Consider the following 25,290-nt stretch of genomic DNA (forward strand, 5'->3'; position numbering starts at 1 on the left):
ATAGAGCCCAGGCCTCGGCTGTGGAGAAATCGTCAATGGCTGTTAAGTCTCACTCAGCTGGAACAATGTGAGGTCGATGAATCGGCAAAGAGCTATAGGTACATGGCAGTCAATCAGTAAAGAGAGAGCCGTGGTGTGCTCCCCTTCGATAGCTCAGCTGGTAGAGCGGAGGACTGTAGATGATTGAAGCTGTCATCCTTAGGTGGCTGGTTCAATTCCGGCTCGAAGGAAGCCCAAAGTTCACTTTTACCATAACTCTGCATGGAGCAGCATGATACATTGTGCCAGTCATTGCAGCTTGTCACTTGCATTCGTCTCGCATCTCCCGCTCCATCTGCAGCAGCATTTCTTTTCCACTTTGAGAGGAGCCACAAGGTGGCTCTTTTACTTCTGCCTTTGCACCTCCTGGCCAGCAGGAAATGCATTTCAACAGCAACGCTTCCAAGCAGCCGGCAATCAATTCAAAGTACAAGCAGTATTCTGTCAGTCGCACACAGCTCCCGACTGCCCCCTCATGCTCATGCTGGCCACGATTTTGGACTTGTCTCAATTTAAATCATGAGCTCAGTTCTTTCTCTGCTTCTTTGACCATCTCTGCTGAATTCCATCCAAATGATTCTCACCCGCTGCCTCTCGTACATGCTGTCGAGAGAAAAGCGTCGGCCGTGTTTGGGCAGCAGATGTCTGCAGCAGGATATCCCCGCTGTTCATTTGATTTACTTGCATACAGGTGCTGAGTCTATCACGGGAATCAAGTTGGAGGACATTATGCAACGTCACAGGGTTCAGTTCCAGTTGTGGGTGTAGGCGTTACACGTGAGAGGCAGTCGCATCGATGCCCGCATTCCCGAATCTCTCCGTGGTTCCAGCAAACTTCAGTTGATCTATTGGTGAGTCTACACTGCTCCAAAACTTTAGCATGTGCTGTTCCACAAGGACTCCATAGATCGTAGATCTTAGAATCCTCCAGTGCAGAAGGAGGCCATCCGGCCCGTCCGATCTGCACCGAACACACTCCCACCCAGGCCCGATTCCCATGATGCCACGCATTTAACCTAGCCAGTCCCACTGACACTCAGGGGCCATTTAGCATGGCCAATCAATCTTACCCGCATGTCATAGTTGGAGGGAGATGAGAATTTTTGGATTGCTGCTTCAATGAAGGTGTCTTTATTTTCCCAAATATCAAAGGTGCAATCCTGAGGTGAGTAAAGAAATTAACTCTGCAATACGTGTCCTTATCTGTGAGGTGGAAGTGAATGTTTTACACTGGCACTCAGCCCACTGACCTCCATATGCATCTGCTCAATGCGCTGACCGACACAGTGAGCAAAGAGTTTAGATCTCAATGTGCGCCAAGTCAGAATTCAAGATCTGCATGAAGGTGCAAGGCAGTTCCGATGAATGCAATAAGTTGAGCTTTGCAGCATGAGACATTTAATTGAATAGAGCCCAGGCCTCGGCTGTGGAGAAATCGTCAATGGCTGTTAAGTCTCACTCAGCTGGAACAATGTGAGGTCGATGAATCGGCAAAGAGCTATAGGTACATGGCAGTCAATAAGTAAAGAGAGAGCCGTGGTGTGCTCCCCTTCGATAGCTCAGCTGGTAGAGCGGAGGACTGTAGATGATTGAAGCTGACATCCTTAGGTGGCTGGTTCAATTCCGGCTCGAAGGAAGCCCAAAGTTCACTTTTACCATAACTCTGCATGGAGCAGCATGATACATTGTGCCAGTCATTGCAGCTTGTCACTTGCATTAGTCTCGCATCTCCCGCTCCATCTGCAGCAGCATTTCTTTTCCACTTTGAGAGGAGCCACAAGGTGGCTCTTTTACTTCTGCCTTTGCACCTCCTGGCCAGCAGGAAATGCATTTCAACAGCAACGCTTCCAAGCAGCCGGCAATCAATTCAAAGTACAAGCAGTATTCTGTCAGTCGCACACAGCTCCCGACTGCCCCCTCATGCTCATGCTGGCCACGATTTTGGACTTGTCTCAATTTAAATCATGAGCTCAGTTCTTTCTCTGCTTCTTTGACCATCTCTGCTGAATTCCATCCAAATGATTCTCACCCGCTGCCTCTCGTACATGCTCTCGAGAGAAAAGCGTCGGCCGTGTTTGGGCAGCAGATGTCTGCAGCAGGATCTCCCCGCTGTTCATTTGATTTACTTGCATACAGGTGCTGAGTCTATCACGGGAATCAAGTTGGAGGACATTATGCAACGTCACAGGGTTCAGTTCCAGTTGTGGGTGTAGGCGTTACACGTGAGAGGCAGTCGCATCGATGCCCGCATTCCCGAATCTCTCCATGGTTCCAGCAAACTTCAGTTGATCTATTGGTGAGTCTACACTGCTCCAAAACTTTAGCATGTGCTGTTCCACAAGGACTCCATAGATCGTAGATCTTAGAATCCTCCAGTGCAGAAGGAGGCCATCCGGCCCATCCGATCTGCACCGAACACACTCCCACCCAGGCCCGATTCCCATGATGCCACGCATTTAACCTAGCCAGTCCCACTGACACTCAGGGGCCATTTAGCATGGCCAATCAATCTTACCCGCATGTCATAGTTGGAGGGAGATGAGAATTTTTGGATTGCTGCTTCAATGAAGGTGTCTTTATTTTCCCAAATATCAAAGGTGCAATCCTGAGGTGAGTAAAGAAATTAACTCTGCAATACGTGTCCTTATCTGTGAGGTGGAAGTGAATGTTTTACACTGGCACTCAGCCCACTGACCTCCATATGCATCTGCTCAATGCGCTGACCGACACAGTGATCTCAATGTGCGCCAAGTCAGAATTCAAGATCTGCATGAAGGTGCAAGGCAGTTCCGATGAATGCAATAAGTTGAGCTTTGCAGCATGAGACATTTAATTGAATAGAGCCCAGGCCTCGGCTGTGGAGAAATCGTCAATGGCTGTTAAGTCTCACTCAGCTGGAACAATGTGAGGTCGATGAATCGGCAAAGAGCTATAGGTACATGGCAGTCAATCAGTAAAGAGAGAGCCGTGGTGTGCTCCCCTTCGATAGCTCAGCTGGTAGAGCGGAGGACTGTAGATGATTGAAGCTGACATCCTTAGGTCGCTGGTTCAATTCCGGCTCGAAGGAAGCCCAAAGTTCACTTTTACCATAACTCTGCATGGAGCAGCATGATACATTGTGCCAGTCATTGCAGCTTGTCACTTGCATGAGTCTCGCATCTCCCCCTCCATCTGCAGCAGCATTTCTTTTCCACTTTGAGAGGAGCCACAAGGTGGCTCTTTTACTTCTGCCTTTGCACCTCCTGGCCAGCAGGAAATGCATTTCAACAGCAACGCTTCCAAGCAGCCGGCAATCAATTCAAAGTACAAGCAGTATTCTGTCAGTCGCACACAGCTCCCGACTGCCCCCTCATGCTCATGCTGGCCACGATTTTGGACTTGTCTCAATTTAAATCATGAGCTCAGTTCTTTCTCTGCTTCTTTGACCATCTCTGCTGAATTCCATCCAGATGATTCTCACCCGCTGCCTCTCGTACATGCTCTCGAGAGAAAAGCGTCGGCCGTGTTTGGGCAGCAGATGTCTGCAGCCGGATCTCCCCGCTGTTCATTTGATTTACTTGCATACAGGTGCTGAGTCTATCACGGGAATCAAGTTGGAGGACATTATGCAACGTCACAGGGTTCAGTTCCAGTTGTGGGTGTAGGCGTTACACGTGAGAGGCAGTCGCATCGATGCCCGCATTCCCGAATCTCTCCATGGTTCCAGCAAACTTCAGTTGATCTATTGGTGAGTCTACACTGCTCCAAAACTTTAGCATGTGCTGTTCCACAAGGACTCCATAGATCGTAGATCTTAGAATCCTCCAGTGCAGAAGGAGGCCATCCGGCCCATCCGATCTGCACCGAACACACTCCCACCCAGGCCCGATTCCCATGATGCCACGCATTTAACCTAGCCAGTCCCACTGACACTCAGGGGCCATTTAGCATGGCCAATCAATCTTACCCGCATGTCATAGTTGGAGGGAGATGAGAATTTTTGGATTGCTGCTTCAATGAAGGTGTCTTTATTTTCCCAAATATCAAAGGTGCAATCCTGAGGTGAGTCAAGAAATTAACTCTGCAATACGTGTCCTTATCTGTGAGGTGGAAGTGAATGTTTTACACTGGCACTCAGCCCACTGACCTCCATATGCATCTGCTCAATGCGCTGACCGACACAGTGATCTCAATGTGCGCCAAGTCAGAATTCAAGATCTGCATGAAGGTGCAAGGCAGTTCCGATGAATGCAATAAGTTGAGCTTTGCAGCATGAGACATTTAATTGAATAGAGCCCAGGCCTCGGCTGTGGAGAAATCGTCAATGGCTGTTAAGTCTCACTCAGCTGGAACAATGTGAGGTCGATGAATCGGCAAAGAGCTATAGGTACATGGCAGTCAATCAGTAAAGAGAGAGCCGTGGTGTGCTCCCCTTCGATAGCTCAGCTGGTAGAGCGGAGGACTGTAGATGATTGAAGCTGACATCCTTAGGTGGCTGGTTCAATTCCGGCTCGAAGGACGCCCAAAGTTCACTTTTACCATAACTCTGCATGGAGCAGCATGATACATTGTGCCAGTCATTGCAGCTTGTCACTTGCATTAGTCTCGCATCTCCCGCTCCATCTGCAGCAGCATTTCTTTTCCACTTTGAGAGGAGCCACAAGGTGGCTCTTTTACTTCTGCCTTTGCACCTCCTGGCCAGCAGGAAATGCATTTCAACAGCAACGCTTCCAAGCGTCCGGCAATCAATTCAAAGTACTAGCAGTATTCTGTCAGTCGCACTCAGCTCCCGACTGCCCCCTCATGCTCATGCTGGCCACGATTTTGGACTTGTCTCAATTTAAATCATGAGCTCAGTTCTTTCTCTGCTTCTTTGACCATCTCTGCTGAATTCCATCCAAATGATTCTCACCCGCTGCCTCTCGTACATGCTCTCGAGAGAAAAGCGTCGGCCGTGTTTGGGCAGCAGATGTCTGCAGCAGGATCTCCCCGCTGTTCATTTGATTTACTTGCATACAGGTGCTGAGTCTATCACGGGAATCAAGTTGGAGGACATTATGCAACGTCACAGGGTTCAGTTCCAGTTGTGGGTGTAGGCGTTACACGTGAGAGGCAGTCGCATCGATGCCCGCATTCCCGAATCTCTCCGTGGTTCCAGCAAACTTCAGTTGATCTATTGGTGAGTCTACACTGCTCCAAAACTTTAGCATGTGCTGTTCCACAAGGACTCCATAGATCGTAGATCTTAGAATCCTCCAGTGCAGAAGGAGGCCATCCGGCCCATCCGATCTGCACCGAACACACTCCCACCCAGGCCCGATTCCCATGATGCCACGCATTTAACCTAGCCAGTCCCACTGACACTCAGGGGCCATTTAGCATGGCCAATCAATCTTACCCGCATGTCATAGTTGGAGGGAGATGAGAATTTTTGGATTGCTGCTTCAATGAAGGTGTCTTTATTTTCCCAAATATCAAAGGTGCAATCCTGAGGTGAGTAAAGAAATTAACTCTGCAATACGTGTCCTTATCTGTGAGGTGGAAGTGAATGTTTTACACTGGCACTCAGCCCACTGACCTCCATATGCATCTGCTCAGTGCGCTGACCGACACAGTGAGCAAAGAGTTTAGATCTCAATGTGCGCCAAGTCAGAATTCAAGATCTGCATGAAGGTGCAAGGCAGTTCCGATGAATGCAATAAGTTGAGCTTTGCAGCATGAGACATTTAATTGAATAGAGCCCAGGCCTCGGCTGTGGAGAAATCGTCAATGGCTGTTAAGTCTCACTCAGCTGGAACAATGTGAGGTCGATGAATCGGCAAAGAGCTATAGGTACATGGCAGTCAATCAGTAAAGAGAGAGCCGTGGTGTGCTCCCCTTCGATAGCTCAGCTGGTAGAGCGGAGGACTGTAGATGATTGAAGCTGACATCCTTAGGTGGCTGGTTCAATTCCGGCTCGAAGGAAGCCCAAAGTTCACTTTTACCATAACTCTGCATGGAGCAGCATGATACATTGTGCCAGTCATTGCAGCTTGTCACTTGCATTAGTCTCACATCTCCCGCTCCATCTGCAGCAGCATTTCTTTTCCACTTTGAGAGGAGCCACAAGGTGGCTCTTTTACTTCTGCCTTTGCACCTCCTGGCCAGCAGGAAATGCATTTCAACAGCAACGCTTCCAAGCAGCCGGCAATCAATTCAAAGTACGAGCAGTATTCTGTCAGTCGCACACAGCTCCCGACTGCCCCCTCATGCTCATGCTGGCCACGATTTTGGACTTGTCTCAATTTAAATCATGAGCTCAGTTCTTTCTCTGCTTCTTTGACCATCTCTGCTGAATTCCATCCAAATGATTCTCACCCGCTGCCTCTCGTACATGCTGTCGAGAGAAAAGCGTCGGCCGTGTTTGGGCAGCAGATGTCTGCAGCAGGATATCCCCGCTGTTCATTTGATTTACTTGCATACAGGTGCTGAGTCTATCACGGGAATCAAGTTGGAGGACATTATGCAACGTCACAGGGTTCAGTTCCAGTTGTGGGTGTAGGCGTTACACGTGAGAGGCAGTCGCATCGATGCCCGCATTCCCGAATCTCTCCGTGGTTCCAGCAAACTTCAGTTGATCTATTGGTGAGTCTACACTGCTCCAAAACTTTAGCATGTGCTGTTCCACAAGGACTCCATAGATCGTAGATCTTAGAATCCTCCAGTGCAGAAGGAGGCCATCCGGCCCGTCCGATCTGCACCGAACACACTCCCACCCAGGCCCGATTCCCATGATGCCACGCATTTAACCTAGCCAGTCCCACTGACACTCAGGGGCCATTTAGCATGGCCAATCAATCTTACCCGCATGTCATAGTTGGAGGGAGATGAGAATTTTTGGATTGCTGCTTCAATGAAGGTGTCTTTATTTTCCCAAATATCAAAGGTGCAATCCTGAGGTGAGTAAAGAAATTAACTCTGCAATACGTGTCCTTATCTGTGAGGTGGAAGTGAATGTTTTACACTGGCACTCAGCCCACTGACCTCCATATGCATCTGCTCAATGCGCTGACCGACACAGTGATCTCAATGTGCGCCAAGTCAGAATTCAAGATCTGCATGAAGGTGCAAGGCAGTTCCGATGAATGCAATAAGTTGAGCTTTGCAGCATGAGACATTTAATTGAATAGAGCCCAGGCCTCGGCTGTGGAGAAATCGTCAATGGCTGTTAAGTCTCACTCAGCTGGAACAATGTGAGGTCGATGAATCGGCAAAGAGCTATAGGTACATGGCAGTCAATCAGTAAAGAGAGAGCCGTGGTGTGCTCCCCTTCGATAGCTCAGCTGGTAGAGCGGAGGACTGTAGATGATTGAAGCTGACATCCTTAGGTCGCTGGTTCAATTCCGGCTCGAAGGAAGCCCAAAGTTCACTTTTACCATAACTCTGCATGGAGCAGCATGATACATTGTGCCAGTCATTGCAGCTTGTCACTTGCATTAGTCTCGCATCTCCCGCTCCATCTGCAGCAGCATTTCTTTTCCACTTTGAGAGGAGCCACAAGGTGGCTCTTTTACTTCTGCCTTTGCACCTCCTGGCCAGCAGGAAATGCATTTCAACAGCAACGCTTCCAAGCAGCCGGCAATCAATTCAAAGTACAAGCAGTATTCTGTCAGTCGCACACAGCTCCCGACTGCCCCCTCATGCTCATGCTGGCCACGATTTTGGACTTGTCTCAATTTAAATCATGAGCTCAGTTCTTTCTCTGCTTCTTTGACCATCTCTGCTGAATTCCATCCAAATGATTCTCACCCGCTGCCTCTCGTACATGCTGTCGAGAGAAAAGCGTCGGCCGTGTTTGGGCAGCAGATGTCTGCAGCAGGATCTCCCCGCTGTTCATTTGATTTACTTGCATACAGGTGCTGAGTCTATCACGGGAATCAAGTTGGAGGACATTATGCAACGTCACAGGGTTCAGTTCCAGTTGTGGGTGTAGGCGTTACACGTGAGAGGCAGTCGCATCGATGCCCGCATTCCCGAATCTCTCCGTGGTTCCAGCAAACTTCAGTTGATCTATTGGTGAGTCTACACTGCTCCAAAACTTTAGCATGTGCTGTTCCACAAGGACTCCATAGATCGTAGATCTTAGAATCCTCCAGTGCAGAAGGAGGCCATCCGGCCCATCCGATCTGCACCGAACACACTCCCACCCAGGCCCGATTCCCATGATGCCACGCATTTAACCTAGCCAGTCCCACTGACACTCAGGGGCCATTTAGCATGGCCAATCAATCTTACCCGCATGTCATAGTTGGAGGGAGATGAGAATTTTTGGATTGCTGCTTCAATGAAGGTGTCTTTATTTTCCCAAATATCAAAGGTGCAATCCTGAGGTGAGTAAAGAAATTAACTCTGCAATACGTGTCCTTATCTGTGAGGTGGAAGTGAATGTTTTACACTGGCACTCAGCCCACTGACCTCCATATGCATCTGCTCAATGCGCTGACCGACACAGTGAGCAAAGAGTTTAGATCTCAATGTGCGCCAAGTCAGAATTCAAGATCTGCATGAAGGTGCAAGGCAGTTCCGATGAATGCAATAAGTTGAGCTTTGCAGCATGAGACATTTAATTGAATAGAGCCCAGGCCTCGGCTGTGGAGAAATCGTCAATGGCTGTTAAGTCTCACTCAGCTGGAACAATGTGAGGTCGATGAATCGGCAAAGAGCTATAGGTACATGGCAGTCAATCAGTAAAGAGAGAGCCGTGGTGTGCTCCCCTTCGATAGCTCAGCTGGTAGAGCGGAGGACTGTAGATGATTGAAGCTGACATCCTTTGGTGGCTGGTTCAATTCCGGCTCGAAGTAAGCCCAAAGTTCACTTTTACCATAACTCTGCATGGAGCAGCATGATACATTGTGCCAGTCATTGCAGCTTGTCACTTGCATTAGTCTCGCATCTCCCGCTCCATCTGCAGCAGCATTTCTTTTCCACTTTGAGAGGAGCCACAAGGTGGCTCTTTTACTTCTGCCTTTGCACCTCCTGGCCAGCAGGAAATGCATTTCAACAGCAACGCTTCCAAGCAGCCGGCAATCAATTCAAAGTACAAGCAGTATTCTGTCAGTCGCACACAGCTCCCGACTGCCCCCTCATGCTCATGCTGGCCACGATTTTGGACTTGTCTCAATTTAAATCATGAGCTCAGTTCTTTCTCTGCTTCTTTGACCATCTCTGCTGAATTCCATCCAAATGATTCTCACCCGCTGCCTCTCGTACATGCTCTCGAGAGAAAAGCGTCGGCCGTGTTTGGGCAGCAGATGTCTGCAGCAGGATATCCCCGCTGTTCATTTGATTTACTTGCATACAGGTGCTGAGTCTATCACGGGAATCAAGTTGGAGGACATTATGCAACGTCACAGGGTTCAGTTCCAGTTGTGGGTGTAGGCGTTACACGTGAGAGGCAGTCGCATCGATGCCCGCATTCCCGAATCTCTCCGTGGTTCCAGCAAACTTCAGTTGATCTATTGGTGAGTCTACACTGCTCCAAAACTTTAGCATGTGCTGTTCCACAAGGACTCCATAGATCGTAGATCTTAGAATCCTCCAGTGCAGAAGGAGGCCATCCGGCCCGTCCGATCTGCACCGAACACACTCCCACCCAGGCCCGATTCCCATGATGCCACGCATTTAACCTAGCCAGTCCCACTGACACTCAGGGGCCATTTAGCATGGCCAATCAATCTTACCCGCATGTCATAGTTGAAGGGAGATGAGAATTTTTGGATTGCTGCTTCAATGAAGGTGTCTTTATTTTCCCAAATATCAAAGGTGCAATCCTGAGGTGAGTAAAGAAATTAACTCTGCAATACGTGTCCTTATCTGTGAGGTGGAAGTGAATGTTTTACACTGGCACTCAGCCCACTGACCTCCATATGCATCTGCTCAATGCGCTGACCGACACAGTGAGCAAAGAGTTTAGATCTCAATGTGCGCCAAGTCAGAATTCAAGATCTGCATGAAGGTGCAAGGCAGTTCCGATGAATGCAATAAGTTGAGCTTTGCAGCATGAGACATTTAATTGAATAGAGCCCAGGCCTCGGCTGTGGAGAAATCGTCAATGGCTGTTAAGTCTCACTCAGCTGGAACAATGTGAGGTCGATGAATCGGCAAAGAGCTATAGGTACATGGCAGTCAATCAGTAAAGAGAGAGCCGTGGTGTGCTCCCCTTCGATAGCTCAGCTGGTAGAGCGGAGGACTGTAGATGATTGAAGCTGACATCCTTAGGTGGCTGGTTCAATTCCGGCTCGAAGGACGCCCAAAGTTCACTTTTACCATAACTCTGCATGGAGCAGCATGATACATTGTGCCAGTCATTGCAGCTTGTCACTTGCATTAGTCTCGCATCTCCCGCTCCATCTGCAGCAGCATTTCTTTTCCACTTTGAGAGGAGCCACAAGGTGGCTCTTTTACTTCTGCCTTTGCACCTCCTGGCCAGCAGGAAATGCATTTCAACAGCAACGCTTCCAAGCGTCCGGCAATCAATTCAAAGTACTAGCAGTATTCTGTCAGTCGCACTCAGCTCCCGACTGCCCCCTCATGCTCATGCTGGCCACGATTTTGGACTTGTCTCAATTTAAATCATGAGCTCAGTTCTTTCTCTGCTTCTTTGACCATCTCTGCTGAATTCCATCCAAATGATTCTCACCCGCTGCCTCTCGTACATGCTCTCGAGAGAAAAGCGTCGGCCGTGTTTGGGCAGCAGATGTCTGCAGCAGGATCTCCCCGCTGTTCATTTGATTTACTTGCATACAGGTGCTGAGTCTATCACGGGAATCAAGTTGGAGGACATTATGCAACGTCACAGGGTTCAGTTCCAGTTGTGGGTGTAGGCGTTACACGTGAGAGGCAGTCGCATCGATGCCCGCATTCCCGAATCTCTCCGTGGTTCCAGCAAACTTCAGTTGATCTATTGGTGAGTCTACACTGCTCCAAAACTTTAGCATGTGCTGTTCCACAAGGACTCCATAGATCGTAGATCTTAGAATCCTCCAGTGCAGAAGGAGGCCATCCGGCCCATCCGATCTGCACCGAACACACTCCCACCCAGGCCCGATTCCCATGATGCCACGCATTTAACCTAGCCAGTCCCACTGACACTCAGGGGCCATTTAGCATGGCCAATCAATCTTACCCGCATGTCATAGTTGGAGGGAGATGAGAATTTTTGGATTGCTGCTTCAATGAAGGTGTCTTTATTTTCCCAAATATCAAAGGTGCAATCCTGAGGTGAGTAAAGAAATTAACTCTGCAATACGTGTCCTTATCTGTGAGGTGGAAGTGAATGTTTTACACTGGCACTCAGCCCACTGACCTCCATATGCATCTGCTCAGTGCGCTGACCGACACAGTGAGCAAAGAGTTTAGATCTCAATGTGCGCCAAGTCAGAATTCAAGATCTGCATGAAGGTGCAAGGCAGTTCCGATGAATGCAATAAGTTGAGCTTTGCAGCATGAGACATTTAATTGAATAGAGCCCAGGCCTCGGCTGTGGAGAAATCGTCAATGGCTGTTAAGTCTCACTCAGCTGGAACAATGTGAGGTCGATGAATCGGCAAAGAGCTATAGGTACATGGCAGTCAATCAGTAAAGAGAGAGCCGTGGTGTGCTCCCCTTCGATAGCTCAGCTGGTAGAGCGGAGGACTGTAGATGATTGAAGCTGACATCCTTAGGTGGCTGGTTCAATTCCGGCTCGAAGGAAGCCCAAAGTTCACTTTTACCATAACTCTGCATGGAGCAGCATGATACATTGTGCCAGTCATTGCAGCTTGTCACTTGCATTAGTCTCACATCTCCCGCTCCATCTGCAGCAGCATTTCTTTTCCACTTTGAGAGGAGCCACAAGGTGGCTCTTTTACTTCTGCCTTTGCACCTCCTGGCCAGCAGGAAATGCATTTCAACAGCAACGCTTCCAAGCAGCCGGCAATCAATTCAAAGTACGAGCAGTATTCTGTCAGTCGCACACAGCTCCCGACTGCCCCCTCATGCTCATGCTGGCCACGATTTTGGACTTGTCTCAATTTAAATCATGAGCTCAGTTCTTTCTCTGCTTCTTTGACCATCTCTGCTGAATTCCATCCAAATGATTCTCACCCGCTGCCTCTCGTACATGCTGTCGAGAGAAAAGCGTCGGCCGTGTTTGGGCAGCAGATGTCTGCAGCAGGATATCCCCGCTGTTCATTTGATTTACTTGCATACAGGTGCTGAGTCTATCACGGGAATCAAGTTGGAGGACATTATGCAACGTCACAGGGTTCAGTTCCAGTTGTGGGTGTAGGCGTTACACGTGAGAGGCAGTCGCATCGATGCCCGCATTCCCGAATCTCTCCGTGGTTCCAGCAAACTTCAGTTGATCTATTGGTGAGTCTACACTGCTCCAAAACTTTAGCATGTGCTGTTCCACAAGGACTCCATAGATCGTAGATCTTAGAATCCTCCAGTGCAGAAGGAGGCCATCCGGCCCGTCCGATCTGCACCGAACACACTCCCACCCAGGCCCGATTCCCATGATGCCACGCATTTAACCTAGCCAGTCCCACTGACACTCAGGGGCCATTTAGCATGGCCAATCAATCTTACCCGCATGTCATAGTTGGAGGGAGATGAGAATTTTTGGATTGCTGCTTCAATGAAGGTGTCTTTATTTTCCCAAATATCAAAGGTGCAATCCTGAGGTGAGTAAAGAAATTAACTCTGCAATACGTGTCCTTATCTGTGAGGTGGAAGTGAATGTTTTACACTGGCACTCAGCCCACTGACCTCCATATGCATCTGCTCAATGCGCTGACCGACACAGTGATCTCAATGTGCGCCAAGTCAGAATTCAAGATCTGCATGAAGGTGCAAGGCAGTTCCGATGAATGCAATAAGTTGAGCTTTGCAGCATGAGACATTTAATTGAATAGAGCCCAGGCCTCGGCTGTGGAGAAATCGTCAATGGCTGTTAAGTCTCACTCAGCTGGAACAATGTGAGGTCGATGAATCGGCAAAGAGCTATAGGTACATGGCAGTCAATCAGTAAAGAGAGAGCCGTGGTGTGCTCCCCTTCGATAGCTCAGCTGGTAGAGCGGAGGACTGTAGATGATTGAAGCTGACATCCTTAGGTCGCTGGTTCAATTCCGGCTCGAAGGAAGCCCAAAGTTCACTTTTACCATAACTCTGCATGGAGCAGCATGATACATTGTGCCAGTCATTGCAGCTTGTCACTTGCATTAGTCTCGCATCTCCCGCTCCATCTGCAGCAGCATTTCTTTTCCACTTTGAGAGGAGCCACAAGGTGGCTCTTTTACTTCTGCCTTTGCACCTCCTGGCCAGCAGGAAATGCATTTCAACAGCAACGCTTCCAAGCAGCCGGCAATCAATTCAAAGTACAAGCAGTATTCTGTCAGTCGCACACAGCTCCCGACTGCCCCCTCATGCTCATGCTGGCCACGATTTTGGACTTGTCTCAATTTAAATCATGAGCTCAGTTCTTTCTCTGCTTCTTTGACCATCTCTGCTGAATTCCATCCAAATGATTCTCACCCGCTGCCTCTCGTACATGCTGTCGAGAGAAAAGCGTCGGCCGTGTTTGGGCAGCAGATGTCTGCAGCAGGATCTCCCCGCTGTTCATTTGATTTACTTGCATACAGGTGCTGAGTCTATCACGGGAATCAAGTTGGAGGACATTATGCAACGTCACAGGGTTCAGTTCCAGTTGTGGGTGTAGGCGTTACACGTGAGAGGCAGTCGCATCGATGCCCGCATTCCCGAATCTCTCCGTGGTTCCAGCAAACTTCAGTTGATCTATTGGTGAGTCTACACTGCTCCAAAACTTTAGCATGTGCTGTTCCACAAGGACTCCATAGATCGTAGATCTTAGAATCCTCCAGTGCAGAAGGAGGCCATCCGGCCCGTCCGATCTGCACCGAACACACTCCCACCCAGGCCCGATTCCCATGATGCCACGCATTTAACCTAGCCAGTCCCACTGACACTCAGGGGCCATTTAGCATGGCCAATCAATCTTACCCGCATGTCATAGTTGAAGGGAGATGAGAATTTTTGGATTGCTGCTTCAATGAAGGTGTCTTTATTTTCCCAAATATCAAAGGTGCAATCCTGAGGTGAGTAAAGAAATTAACTCTGCAATACGTGTCCTTATCTGTGAGGTGGAAGTGAATGTTTTACACTGGCACTCAGCCCACTGACCTCCATATGCATCTGCTCAATGCGCTGACCGACACAGTGAGCAAAGAGTTTAGATCTCAATGTGCGCCAAGTCAGAATTCAAGATCTGCATGAAGGTGCAAGGCAGTTCCGATGAATGCAATAAGTTGAGCTTTGCAGCATGAGACATTTAATTGAATAGAGCCCAGGCCTCGGCTGTGGAGAAATCGTCAATGGCTGTTAAGTCTCACTCAGCTGGAACAATGTGAGGTCGATGAATCGGCAAAGAGCTATAGGTACATGGCAGTCAATCAGTAAAGAGAGAGCCGTGGTGTGCTCCCCTTCGATAGCTCAGCTGGTAGAGCGGAGGACTGTAGATGATTGAAGCTGACATCCTTAGGTGGCTGGTTCAATTCCGGCTCGAAGGACGCCCAAAGTTCACTTTTACCATAACTCTGCATGGAGCAGCATGATACATTGTGCCAGTCATTGCAGCTTGTCACTTGCATTAGTCTCGCATCTCCCGCTCCATCTGCAGCAGCATTTCTTTTCCACTTTGAGAGGAGCCACAAGGTGGCTCTTTTACTTCTGCCTTTGCACCTCCTGGCCAGCAGGAAATGCATTTCAACAGCAACGCTTCCAAGCGTCCGGCAATCAATTCAAAGTACTAGCAGTATTCTGTCAGTCGCACTCAGCTCCCGACTGCCCCCTCATGCTCATGCTGGCCACGATTTTGGACTTGTCTCAATTTAAATCATGAGCTCAGTTCTTTCTCTGCTTCTTTGACCATCTCTGCTGAATTCCATCCAAATGATTCTCACCCGCTGCCTCTCGTACATGCTCTCGAGAGAAAAGCGTCGGCCGTGTTTGGGCAGCAGATGTCTGCAGCAGGATCTCCCCGCTGTTCATTTGATTTACTTGCATACAGGTGCTGAGTCTATCACGGGAATCAAGTTGGAGGACATTATGCAACGTCACAGGGTTCAGTTCCAGTTGTGGGTGTAGGCGTTACACGTGAGAGGCAGTCGCATCGATGCCCGCATTCCCGAATCTCTCCGTGGTTCCAGCAAACTTCAGTTGATCTATTGGTGAGTCTACACTGCTCCAAAACTTTAGCATGTGCTGTTCCACAAGGACTCCATAGATCGTAGATCTTAGAATCCTCCAGTGCAGAAGGAGGCCATCCGGCCCATCCGATCTGCACCGAACACACTCCCACCCAGGCCCGATTCCCATGATGCCACGCATTTAACCTAGCCAGTCCCACTGACACTCAGGGGCCATTTAGCATGGCCAATCAATCTTACCCGCATGTCATAGTTGGAGGGAGATGAGAATTTTTGGATTGCTGCTTCAATGAAGGTGTCTTTATTTTCCCAAATATCAAAGGTGCAATCCTGAGGTGAGTAAAGAAATTAACTCTGCAATACGTGTCCTTATCTGTGAGGTGGAAGTGAATGTTTTACACTGGCACTCAGCCCACTGACCTCCATATGCATCTGCTCAGTGCGCTGACCGACACAGTGAGCAAAGAGTTTAGATCTCAATGTGCGCCAAGTCAGAATTCAAGATCTGCATGAAGGTGCAAGGCAGTTCCGATGAATGCAATAAGTTGAGCTTTGCAGCATGAGACATTTAATTGAATAGAGCCCAGGCCTCGGCTGTGGAGAAATCGTCAATGGCTGTTAAGTCTCACTCAGCTGGAACAATGTGAGGTCGATGAATCGGCAAAGAGCTATAGGTACATGGCAGTCAATCAGTAAAGAGAGAGCCGTGGTGTGCTCCCCTTCGATAGCTCAGCTGGTAGAGCGGAGGACTGTAGATGATTGAAGCTGACATCCTTAGGTGGCTGGTTCAATTCCGGCTCGAAGGAAGCCCAAAGTTCACTTTTACCATAACTCTGCATGGAGCAGCATGATACATTGTGCCAGTCATTGCAGCTTGTCACTTGCATTAGTCTCACATCTCCCGCTCCATCTGCAGCAGCATTTCTTTTCCACTTTGAGAGGAGCCACAAGGTGGCTCTTTTACTTCTGCCTTTGCACCTCCTGGCCAGCAGGAAATGCATTTCAACAGCAACGCTTCCAAGCAGCCGGCAATCAATTCAAAGTACGAGCAGTATTCTGTCAGTCGCACACAGCTCCCGACTGCCCCCTCATGCTCATGCTGGCCACGATTTTGGACTTGTCTCAATTTAAATCATGAGCTCAGTTCTTTCTCTGCTTCTTTGACCATCTCTGCTGAATTCCATCCAAATGATTCTCACCCGCTGCCTCTCGTACATGCTGTCGAGAGAAAAGCGTCGGCCGTGTTTGGGCAGCAGATGTCTGCAGCAGGATATCCCCGCTGTTCATTTGATTTACTTGCATACAGGTGCTGAGTCTATCACGGGAATCAAGTTGGAGGACATTATGCAACGTCACAGGGTTCAGTTCCAGTTGTGGGTGTAGGCGTTACACGTGAGAGGCAGTCGCATCGATGCCCGCATTCCCGAATCTCTCCGTGGTTCCAGCAAACTTCAGTTGATCTATTGGTGAGTCTACACTGCTCCAAAACTTTAGCATGTGCTGTTCCACAAGGACTCCATAGATCGTAGATCTTAGAATCCTCCAGTGCAGAAGGAGGCCATCCGGCCCGTCCGATCTGCACCGAACACACTCCCACCCAGGCCCGATTCCCATGATGCCACGCATTTAACCTAGCCAGTCCCACTGACACTCAGGGGCCATTTAGCATGGCCAATCAATCTTACCCGCATGTCATAGTTGGAGGGAGATGAGAATTTTTGGATTGCTGCTTCAATGAAGGTGTCTTTATTTTCCCAAATATCAAAGGTGCAATCCTGAGGTGAGTAAAGAAATTAACTCTGCAATACGTGTCCTTATCTGTGAGGTGGAAGTGAATGTTTTACACTGGCACTCAGCCCACTGACCTCCATATGCATCTGCTCAATGCGCTGACCGACACAGTGATCTCAATGTGCGCCAAGTCAGAATTCAAGATCTGCATGAAGGTGCAAGGCAGTTCCGATGAATGCAATAAGTTGAGCTTTGCAGCATGAGACATTTAATTGAATAGAGCCCAGGCCTCGGCTGTGGAGAAATCGTCAATGGCTGTTAAGTCTCACTCAGCTGGAACAATGTGAGGTCGATGAATCGGCAAAGAGCTATAGGTACATGGCAGTCAATCAGTAAAGAGAGAGCCGTGGTGTGCTCCCCTTCGATAGCTCAGCTGGTAGAGCGGAGGACTGTAGATGATTGAAGCTGACATCCTTAGGTCGCTGGTTCAATTCCGGCTCGAAGGAAGCCCAAAGTTCACTTTTACCATAACTCTGCATGGAGCAGCATGATACATTGTGCCAGTCATTGCAGCTTGTCACTTGCATTAGTCTCGCATCTCCCGCTCCATCTGCAGCAGCATTTCTTTTCCACTTTGAGAGGAGCCACAAGGTGGCTCTTTTACTTCTGCCTTTGCACCTCCTGGCCAGCAGGAAATGCATTTCAACAGCAACGCTTCCAAGCAGCCGGCAATCAATTCAAAGTACAAGCAGTATTCTGTCAGTCGCACACAGCTCCCGACTGCCCCCTCATGCTCATGCTGGCCACGATTTTGGACTTGTCTCAATTTAAATCATGAGCTCAGTTCTTTCTCTGCTTCTTTGACCATCTCTGCTGAATTCCATCCAAATGATTCTCACCCGCTGCCTCTCGTACATGCTGTCGAGAGAAAAGCGTCGGCCGTGTTTGGGCAGCAGATGTCTGCAGCAGGATCTCCCCGCTGTTCATTTGATTTACTTGCATACAGGTGCTGAGTCTATCACGGGAATCAAGTTGGAGGACATTATGCAACGTCACAGGGTTCAGTTCCAGTTGTGGGTGTAGGCGTTACACGTGAGAGGCAGTCGCATCGATGCCCGCATTCCCGAATCTCTCCGTGGTTCCAGCAAACTTCAGTTGATCTATTGGTGAGTCTACACTGCTCCAAAACTTTAGCATGTGCTGTTCCACAAGGACTCCATAGATCGTAGATCTTAGAATCCTCCAGTGCAGAAGGAGGCCATCCGGCCCGTCCGATCTGCACCGAACACACTCCCACCCAGGCCCGATTCCCATGATGCCACGCATTTAACCTAGCCAGTCCCACTGACACTCAGGGGCCATTTAGCATGGCCAATCAATCTTACCCGCATGTCATAGTTGGAGGGAGATGAGAATTTTTGGATTGCTGCTTCAATGAAGGTGTCTTTATTTTCCCAAATATCAAAGGTGCAATCCTGAGGTGAGTAAAGAAATTAACTCTGCAATACGTGTCCTTATCTGTGAGGTGGAAGTGAATGTTTTACACTGGCACTCAGCCCACTGACCTCCATATGCATCTGCTCAATGCGCTGACCGACACAGTGAGCAAAGAGTTTAGATCTCAATGTGCGCCAAGTCAGAATTCAAGATCTGCATGAAGGTGCAAGGCAGTTCCGATGAATGCAATAAGTTGAGCTTTGCAGCATGAGACATTTAATTGAATAGAGCCCAGGCCTCGGCTGTGGAGAAATCGTCAATGGCTGTTAAGTCTCACTCAGCTGGAACAATGTGAGGTCGATGAATCGGCAAAGAGCTATAGGTACATGGCAGTCAATCAGTAAAGAGAGAGCCGTGGTGTGCTCCCCTTCGATAGCTCAGCTGGTAGAGCGGAGGACTGTAGATGATTGAAGCTGACATCCTTTGGTGGCTGGTTCAATTCCGGCTCGAAGTAAGCCCAAAGTTCACTTTTACCATAACTCTGCATGGAGCAGCATGATACATTGTGCCAGTCATTGCAGCTTGTCACTTGCATTAGTCTCGCATCTCCCGCTCCATCTGCAGCAGCATTTCTTTTCCACTTTGAGAGGAGCCACAAGGTGGCTCTTTTACTTCTGCCTTTGCACCTCCTGGCCAGCAGGAAATGCATTTCAACAGCAACGCTTCCAAGCAGCCGGCAATCAATTCAAAGTACAAGCAGTATTCTGTCAGTCGCACACAGCTCCCGACTGCCCCCTCATGCTCATGCTGGCCACGATTTTGGACTTGTCTCAATTTAAATCATGAGCTCAGTTCTTTCTCTGCTTCTTTGACCATCTCTGCTGAATTCCATCCAAATGATTCTCACCCGCTGCCTCTCGTACATGCTGTCGAGAGAAAAGCGTCGGCCGTGTTTGGCCAGCAGATGTCTGCAGCAGGATATCCCCGCTGTTCATTTGATTTACTTGCATACAGGTGCTGAGTCTATCACGGGAATCAAGTTGGAGGACATTATGCAACGTCACAGGGTTCAGTTCCAGTTGTGGGTGTAGGCGTTACACGTGAGAGGCAGTCGCATCGATGCCCGCATTCCCGAATCTCTCCGTGGTTCCAGCAAACTTCAGTTGATCTATTGGTGAGTCTACACTGCTCCAAAACTTTAGCATGTGCTGTTCCACAAGGACTCCATAGATCGTAGATCTTAGAATCCTCCAGTGCAGAAGGAGGCCATCCGGCCCGTCCGATCTGCACCGAACACACTCCCACCCAGGCCCGATTCCCATGATGCCACGCATTTAACCTAGCCAGTCCCACTGACACTCAGGGGCCATTTAGCATGGCCAATCAATCTTACCCGCATGTCATAGTTGAAGGGAGATGAGAATTTTTGGATTGCTGCTTCAATGAAGGTGTCTTTATTTTCCCAAATATCAAAGGTGCAATCCTGAGGTGAGTAAAGAAATTAACTCTGCAATACGTGTCCTTATCTGTGAGGTGGAAGTGAATGTTTTACACTGGCACTCAGCCCACTGACCTCCATATGCATCTGCTCAATGCGCTGACCGACACAGTGAGCAAAGAGTTTAGATCTCAATGTGCGCCAAGTCAGAATTCAAGATCTGCATGAAGGTGCAAGGCAGTTCCGATGAATGCAATAAGTTGAGCTTTGCAGCATGAGACATTTAATTGAATAGAGCCCAGGCCTCGGCTGTGGAGAAATCGTCAATGGCTGTTAAGTCTCACTCAGCTGGAACAATGTGAGGTCGATGAATCGGCAAAGAGCTATAGGTACATGGCAGTCAATCAGTAAAGAGAGAGCCGTGGTGTGCTCCCCTTCGATAGCTCAGCTGGTAGAGCGGAGGACTGTAGATGATTGAAGCTGACATCCTTAGGTGGCTGGTTCAATTCCGGCTCGAAGGAAGCCCAAAGTTCACTTTTACCATAACTCTGCATGGAGCAGCATGATACATTGTGCCAGTCATTGCAGCTTGTCACTTGCATTAGTCTCGCATCTCCCGCTCCATCTGCAGCAGCATTTCTTTTCCACTTTGAGAGGAGCCACAAGGTGGCTCTTTTACTTCTGCCTTTGCACCTCCTGGCCAGCAGGAAATGCATTTCAACAGCAACGCTTCCAAGCAGCCGGCAATCAATTCAAAGTACAAGCAGTATTCTGTCAGTCGCACACAGCTCCCGACTGCCCCCTCATGCTCATGCTGGCCACGATTTTGGACTTGTCTCAATTTAAATCATGAGCTCAGTTCTTTCTCTGCTTCTTTGACCATCTCTGCTGAATTCCATCCAAATGATTCTCACCCGCTGCCTCTCGTACATGCTGTCGAGAGAAAAGCGTCGGCCGTGTTTGGGCAGCAGATGTCTGCAGCAGGATCTCCCCGCTGTTCATTTGATTTACTTGCATACAGGTGCTGAGTCTATCACGGGAATCAAGTTGGAGGACATTATGCAACGTCACAGGGTTCAGCTCCAGTTGTGGGTGTAGGCGTTACACGTGAGAGGCAGTCGCATCGATGCCCGCATTCCCAAATCTCTCCGTGGTTCCAGCAAACTTCAGTTGATCTATTGGTGAGTCTACACTGCTCCAAAACTTTAGCATGTGCTGTTCCACAAGGACTCCATAGATCGTAGATCTTAGAATCCTCCAGTGCAGAAGGAGGCCATCCGGCCCATCCGATCTGCACCGAACACACTCCCACCCAGGCCCGATTCCCATGATGCCACGCATTTAACCTAGCCAGTCCCACTGACACTCAGGGGCCATTTAGCATGGCCAATCAATCTTACCCGCATGTCATAGTTGGAGGGAGATGAGAATTTTTGGATTGCTGCTTCAATGAAGGTGTCTTTATTTTCCCAAATATCAAAGGTGCAATCCTGAGGTGAGTAAAGAAATTAACTCTGCAATACGTGTCCTTATCTGTGAGGTGGAAGTGAATGTTTTACACTGGCACTCAGCCCACTGACCTCCATATGCATCTGCTCAATGCGCTGACCGACACAGTGAGCAAAGAGTTTAGATCTCAATGTGCGCCAAGTCAGAATTCAAGATCTGCATGAAGGTGCAAGGCAGTTCCGATGAATGCAATAAGTTGAGCTTTGCAGCATGAGACATTTAATTGAATAGAGCCCAGGCCTCGGCTGTGGAGAAATCGTCAATGGCTGTTAAGTCTCACTCAGCTGGAACAATGTGAGGTCGATGAATCGGCAAAGAGCTATAGGTACATGGCAGTCAATCAGTAAAGAGAGGGCCGTGGTGTGCTCCCCTTCGATAGCTCAGCTGGTAGAGCGGAGGACTGTAGATGATTGAAGTTGACATCCTGAGGTCGCTGGTTCAATTCCGGCTCGAAGGAAGCCCAAAGTTCACTTTTACCATAACTCTGCATGGAGCAGCATGATACATTGTGCCAGTCATTGCAGCTTGTCACTTGCATTAGTCTCGCATCTCCCGCTCCATCTGCAGCAGCATTTCTTTTCCACTTTGAGAGGAGCCACAAGGTGGCTCTTTTACTTCTGCCTTTGCACCTCCTGGCCAGCAGGAAATGCATTTCAACAGCAACGCTTCCAAGCAGCCGGCAATCAATTCAAAGTACAAGCAGTATTCTGTCAGTCGCACACAGCTCCCGACTGCCCCCTCATGCTCATGCTGGCCACGATTTTGGACTTGTCTCAATTTAAATCATGAGCTCAGTTCTTTCTCTGCTTCTTTGACCATCTCTGCTGAATTCCATCCAAATGATTCTCACCCGCTGCCTCTCGTACATGCTGTCGAGAGAAAAGCGTCGGCCGTGTTTGGGCAGCAGATGTCTGCAGCAGGATATCCCCGCTGTTCATTTGATTTACTTGCATACAGGTGCTGAGTCTATCACGGGAATCAAGTTGGAGGACATTATGCAACGTCACAGGGTTCAGTTCCAGTTGTGGGTGTAGGCGTTACACGTGAGAGGCAGTCGCATCGATGCCCGCATTCCCGAATCTCTCCGTGGTTCCAGCAAACTTCAGTTGATCTATTGGTGAGTCTACACTGCTCCAAAACTTTAGCATGTGCTGTTCCACAAGGACTCCATAGATCGTAGATCTTAGAATCCTCCAGTGCAGAAGGAGGCCATCCGGCCCGTCCGATCTGCACCGAACACACTCCCACCCAGGCCCGATTCCCATGATGCCACGCATTTAACCTAGCCAGTCCCACTGACACTCAGGGGCCATTTAGCATGGCCAATCAATCTTACCCGCATGTCATAGTTGGAGGGAGATGAGAATTTTTGGATTGCTGCTTCAATGAAGGTGTCTTTATTTTCCCAAATATCAAAGGTGCAATCCTGAGGTGAGTAAAGAAATTAACTCTGCAATACGTGTCCTTATCTGTGAGGTGGAAGTGAATGTTTTACACTGGCACTCAGCCCACTGACCTCCATATGCATCTGCTCAATGCGCTGACCGACACAGTGAGCAAAGAGTTTAGATCTCAATGTGCGCCAAGTCAGAATTCAAGATCTGCATGAAGGTGCAAGGCAGTTCCGATGAATGCAATAAGTTGAGCTTTGCAGCATGAGACATTTAATTGAATAGAGCCCAGGCCTCGGCTGTGGAGAAATCGTCAATGGCTGTTAAGTCTCACTCAGCTGGAACAATGTGAGGTCGATGAATCGGCAAAGAGCTATAGGTACATGGCAGTCAATCAGTAAAGAGAGAGCCGTGATGTGCTCCCCTTCGATAGCTCAGCTGGTAGAGCGGAGGACTGTAGATGATTGAAGTTGACATCCTTAGGTCGCTGGTTCAATTCCGGCTCGAAGGAAGCCCAAAGTTCACTTTTACCATAACTCTGCATGGAGCAGCATGATACATTGTGCCAGTCATTGCAGCTTGTCACTTGCATTAGTCTCGCATCTCCCGCTCCATCTGCAGCAGCATTTCTTTTCCACTTTGAGAGGAGCCACAAGGTGGCTCTTTTACTTCTGCCTTTGCACCTCCTGGCCAGCAGGAAATGCATTTCAACAGCAACGCTTCCAAGCAGCCGGCAATCAATTCAAAGTACTAGCAGTATTCTGTCAGTCGCACACAGCTCCCGACTGCCCCCTCATGCTCATGCTGGCCACGATTTTGGACTTGTCTCAATTTAAATCATGAGCTCAGTTCTTTCTCTGCTTCTTTGACCATCTCTGCTGAATTCCATCCAAATGATTCTCACCCGCTGCCTCTCGTACATGCTCTCGAGAGAAAAGCGTCGGCCGTGTTTGGGCAGCAGATGTCTGCAGCAGGATCTCCCCGCTGTTCATTTGATTTACTTGCATACAGGTGCTGAGTCTATCACGGGAATCAAGTTGGAGGACATTATGCAACGTCACAGGGTTCAGTTCCAGTTGTGGGTGTAGGCGTTACACGTGAGAGGCAGTCGCATCGATGCCCGCATTCCCGAATCTCTCCATGGTTCCAGCAAACTTCAGTTGATCTATTGGTGAGTCTACACTGCTCCAAAACTTTAGCATGTGCTGTTCCACAAGGACTCCATAGATCGTAGATCTTAGAATCCTCCAGTGCAGAAGGAGGCCATCCGGCCCATCCGATCTGCACCGAACACACTCCCACCCAGGCCCGATTCCCATGATGCCACGCATTTAACCTAGCCAGTCCCACTGACACTCAGGGGCCATTTAGCATGGCCAATCAATCTTACCCGCATGTCATAGTTGGAGGGAGATGAGAATTTTTGGATTGCTGCTTCAATGAAGGTGTCTTTATTTTCCCAAATATCAAAGGTGCAATCCTGAGGTGAGTAAAGAAATTAACTCTGCAATACGTGTCCTTATCTGTGAGGTGGAAGTGAATGTTTTACACTGGCACTCAGCCCACTGACCTCCATATGCATCTGCTCAATGCGCTGACCGACACAGTGAGCAAAGAGTTTAGATCTCAATGTGCGCCAAGTCAGAATTCAAGATCTGCATGAAGGTGCAAGGCAGTTCCGATGAATGCAATAAGTTGAGCTTTGCAGCATGAGACATTTAATTGAATAGAGCCCAGGCCTCGGCTGTGGAGAAATCGTCAATGGCTGTTAAGTCTCACTCAGCTGGAACAATGTGAGGTCGATGAATCGGCAAAGAGCTATAGGTACATGGCAGTCAATCAGTAAAGAGAGAGCCGTGGTGTGCTCCCCTTCGATAGCTCAGCTGGTAGAGCGGAGGACTGTAGATGATTGAAGCTGACATCCTTAGGTGGCTGGTTCAATTCCGGCTCGAAGGAAGCCCAAAGTTCACTTTTACCATAACTCTGCATGGAGCAGCATGATACATTGTGCCAGTCATTGCAGCTTGTCACTTGCATTAGTCTCGCATCTCCCGCTCCATCTGCAGCAGCATTTCTTTTCCACTTTGAGAGGAGCCACAAGGTGGCTCTTTTACTTCTGCCTTTGCACCTCCTGGCCAGCAGGAAATGCATTTCAACAGCAACGCTTCCAAGCAGCCGGCAATCAATTCAAAGTACAAGCAGTATTCTGTCAGTCGCACACAGCTCCCGACTGCCCCCTCATGCTCATGCTGGCCACGATTTTGGACTTGTCTCAATTTAAATCATGAGCTCAGTTCTTTCTCTGCTTCTTTGACCATCTCTGCTGAATTCCATCCAAATGATTCTCACCCGCTGCCTCTCGTACATGCTGTCGAGAGAAAAGCGTCGGCCGTGTTTGGGCAGCAGATGTCTGCAGCAGGATCTCCCCGCTGTTCATTTGATTTACTTGCATACAGGTGCTGAGTCTATCACGGGAATCAAGTTGGAGGACATTATGCAACGTCACAGGGTTCAGCTCCAG

The 25,290-nt window shown here is 48.9% G+C and overlaps 18 non-coding genes across 18 annotated transcripts; all 18 read left to right on the forward strand.

The window, feature by feature from the left end:
* The first annotated feature begins 142 nt into the window (after positions 1-142).
* Positions 143-230, forward strand: trnay-gua (transfer RNA tyrosine (anticodon GUA)). The gene is given in 2 exon segments: positions 143-179; positions 195-230. It is a non-coding gene; the product is annotated as a tRNA-Tyr (tRNA).
* Positions 231-1,587: 1,357 nt separating this feature from the next.
* On the forward strand, positions 1,588-1,675 carry trnay-gua (transfer RNA tyrosine (anticodon GUA)). The gene is given in 2 exon segments: positions 1,588-1,624; positions 1,640-1,675. It is a non-coding gene; the product is annotated as a tRNA-Tyr (tRNA).
* Positions 1,676-3,018: 1,343 nt separating this feature from the next.
* On the forward strand, positions 3,019-3,106 carry trnay-gua (transfer RNA tyrosine (anticodon GUA)). Its single transcript is given in 2 exon segments — positions 3,019-3,055; positions 3,071-3,106. It is a non-coding gene; the product is annotated as a tRNA-Tyr (tRNA).
* A 1,343-nt stretch (positions 3,107-4,449) lies between these two features.
* Positions 4,450-4,537, forward strand: trnay-gua (transfer RNA tyrosine (anticodon GUA)). Its single transcript is given in 2 exon segments — positions 4,450-4,486; positions 4,502-4,537. It is a non-coding gene; the product is annotated as a tRNA-Tyr (tRNA).
* A 1,357-nt stretch (positions 4,538-5,894) lies between these two features.
* On the forward strand, positions 5,895-5,982 carry trnay-gua (transfer RNA tyrosine (anticodon GUA)). Its single transcript is given in 2 exon segments — positions 5,895-5,931; positions 5,947-5,982. It is a non-coding gene; the product is annotated as a tRNA-Tyr (tRNA).
* Positions 5,983-7,325: 1,343 nt separating this feature from the next.
* On the forward strand, positions 7,326-7,413 carry trnay-gua (transfer RNA tyrosine (anticodon GUA)). The gene is given in 2 exon segments: positions 7,326-7,362; positions 7,378-7,413. It is a non-coding gene; the product is annotated as a tRNA-Tyr (tRNA).
* A 1,357-nt stretch (positions 7,414-8,770) lies between these two features.
* On the forward strand, positions 8,771-8,858 carry trnay-gua (transfer RNA tyrosine (anticodon GUA)). The gene is given in 2 exon segments: positions 8,771-8,807; positions 8,823-8,858. It is a non-coding gene; the product is annotated as a tRNA-Tyr (tRNA).
* A 1,357-nt stretch (positions 8,859-10,215) lies between these two features.
* On the forward strand, positions 10,216-10,303 carry trnay-gua (transfer RNA tyrosine (anticodon GUA)). Its single transcript is given in 2 exon segments — positions 10,216-10,252; positions 10,268-10,303. It is a non-coding gene; the product is annotated as a tRNA-Tyr (tRNA).
* Positions 10,304-11,660: 1,357 nt separating this feature from the next.
* trnay-gua (transfer RNA tyrosine (anticodon GUA)) lies at positions 11,661-11,748 on the forward strand. Its single transcript is given in 2 exon segments — positions 11,661-11,697; positions 11,713-11,748. It is a non-coding gene; the product is annotated as a tRNA-Tyr (tRNA).
* Positions 11,749-13,091: 1,343 nt separating this feature from the next.
* Positions 13,092-13,179, forward strand: trnay-gua (transfer RNA tyrosine (anticodon GUA)). The gene is given in 2 exon segments: positions 13,092-13,128; positions 13,144-13,179. It is a non-coding gene; the product is annotated as a tRNA-Tyr (tRNA).
* Positions 13,180-14,536: 1,357 nt separating this feature from the next.
* Positions 14,537-14,624, forward strand: trnay-gua (transfer RNA tyrosine (anticodon GUA)). Its single transcript is given in 2 exon segments — positions 14,537-14,573; positions 14,589-14,624. It is a non-coding gene; the product is annotated as a tRNA-Tyr (tRNA).
* Positions 14,625-15,981: 1,357 nt separating this feature from the next.
* Positions 15,982-16,069, forward strand: trnay-gua (transfer RNA tyrosine (anticodon GUA)). The gene is given in 2 exon segments: positions 15,982-16,018; positions 16,034-16,069. It is a non-coding gene; the product is annotated as a tRNA-Tyr (tRNA).
* Positions 16,070-17,412: 1,343 nt separating this feature from the next.
* Positions 17,413-17,500, forward strand: trnay-gua (transfer RNA tyrosine (anticodon GUA)). Its single transcript is given in 2 exon segments — positions 17,413-17,449; positions 17,465-17,500. It is a non-coding gene; the product is annotated as a tRNA-Tyr (tRNA).
* Positions 17,501-18,857: 1,357 nt separating this feature from the next.
* Positions 18,858-18,945, forward strand: trnay-gua (transfer RNA tyrosine (anticodon GUA)). The gene is given in 2 exon segments: positions 18,858-18,894; positions 18,910-18,945. It is a non-coding gene; the product is annotated as a tRNA-Tyr (tRNA).
* Positions 18,946-20,302: 1,357 nt separating this feature from the next.
* Positions 20,303-20,390, forward strand: trnay-gua (transfer RNA tyrosine (anticodon GUA)). The gene is given in 2 exon segments: positions 20,303-20,339; positions 20,355-20,390. It is a non-coding gene; the product is annotated as a tRNA-Tyr (tRNA).
* Positions 20,391-21,747: 1,357 nt separating this feature from the next.
* On the forward strand, positions 21,748-21,835 carry trnay-gua (transfer RNA tyrosine (anticodon GUA)). Its single transcript is given in 2 exon segments — positions 21,748-21,784; positions 21,800-21,835. It is a non-coding gene; the product is annotated as a tRNA-Tyr (tRNA).
* Positions 21,836-23,192: 1,357 nt separating this feature from the next.
* trnay-gua (transfer RNA tyrosine (anticodon GUA)) lies at positions 23,193-23,280 on the forward strand. The gene is given in 2 exon segments: positions 23,193-23,229; positions 23,245-23,280. It is a non-coding gene; the product is annotated as a tRNA-Tyr (tRNA).
* A 1,357-nt stretch (positions 23,281-24,637) lies between these two features.
* On the forward strand, positions 24,638-24,725 carry trnay-gua (transfer RNA tyrosine (anticodon GUA)). The gene is given in 2 exon segments: positions 24,638-24,674; positions 24,690-24,725. It is a non-coding gene; the product is annotated as a tRNA-Tyr (tRNA).
* The last annotated feature ends 565 nt before the right edge of the window (positions 24,726-25,290 follow it).

The sequence above is a fragment of the Mustelus asterias genome, chromosome 7 (genome assembly GCF_964213995.1).
Source record: "Mustelus asterias chromosome 7, sMusAst1.hap1.1, whole genome shotgun sequence".
NCBI lineage: Eukaryota > Metazoa > Chordata > Chondrichthyes > Carcharhiniformes > Triakidae > Mustelus > Mustelus asterias.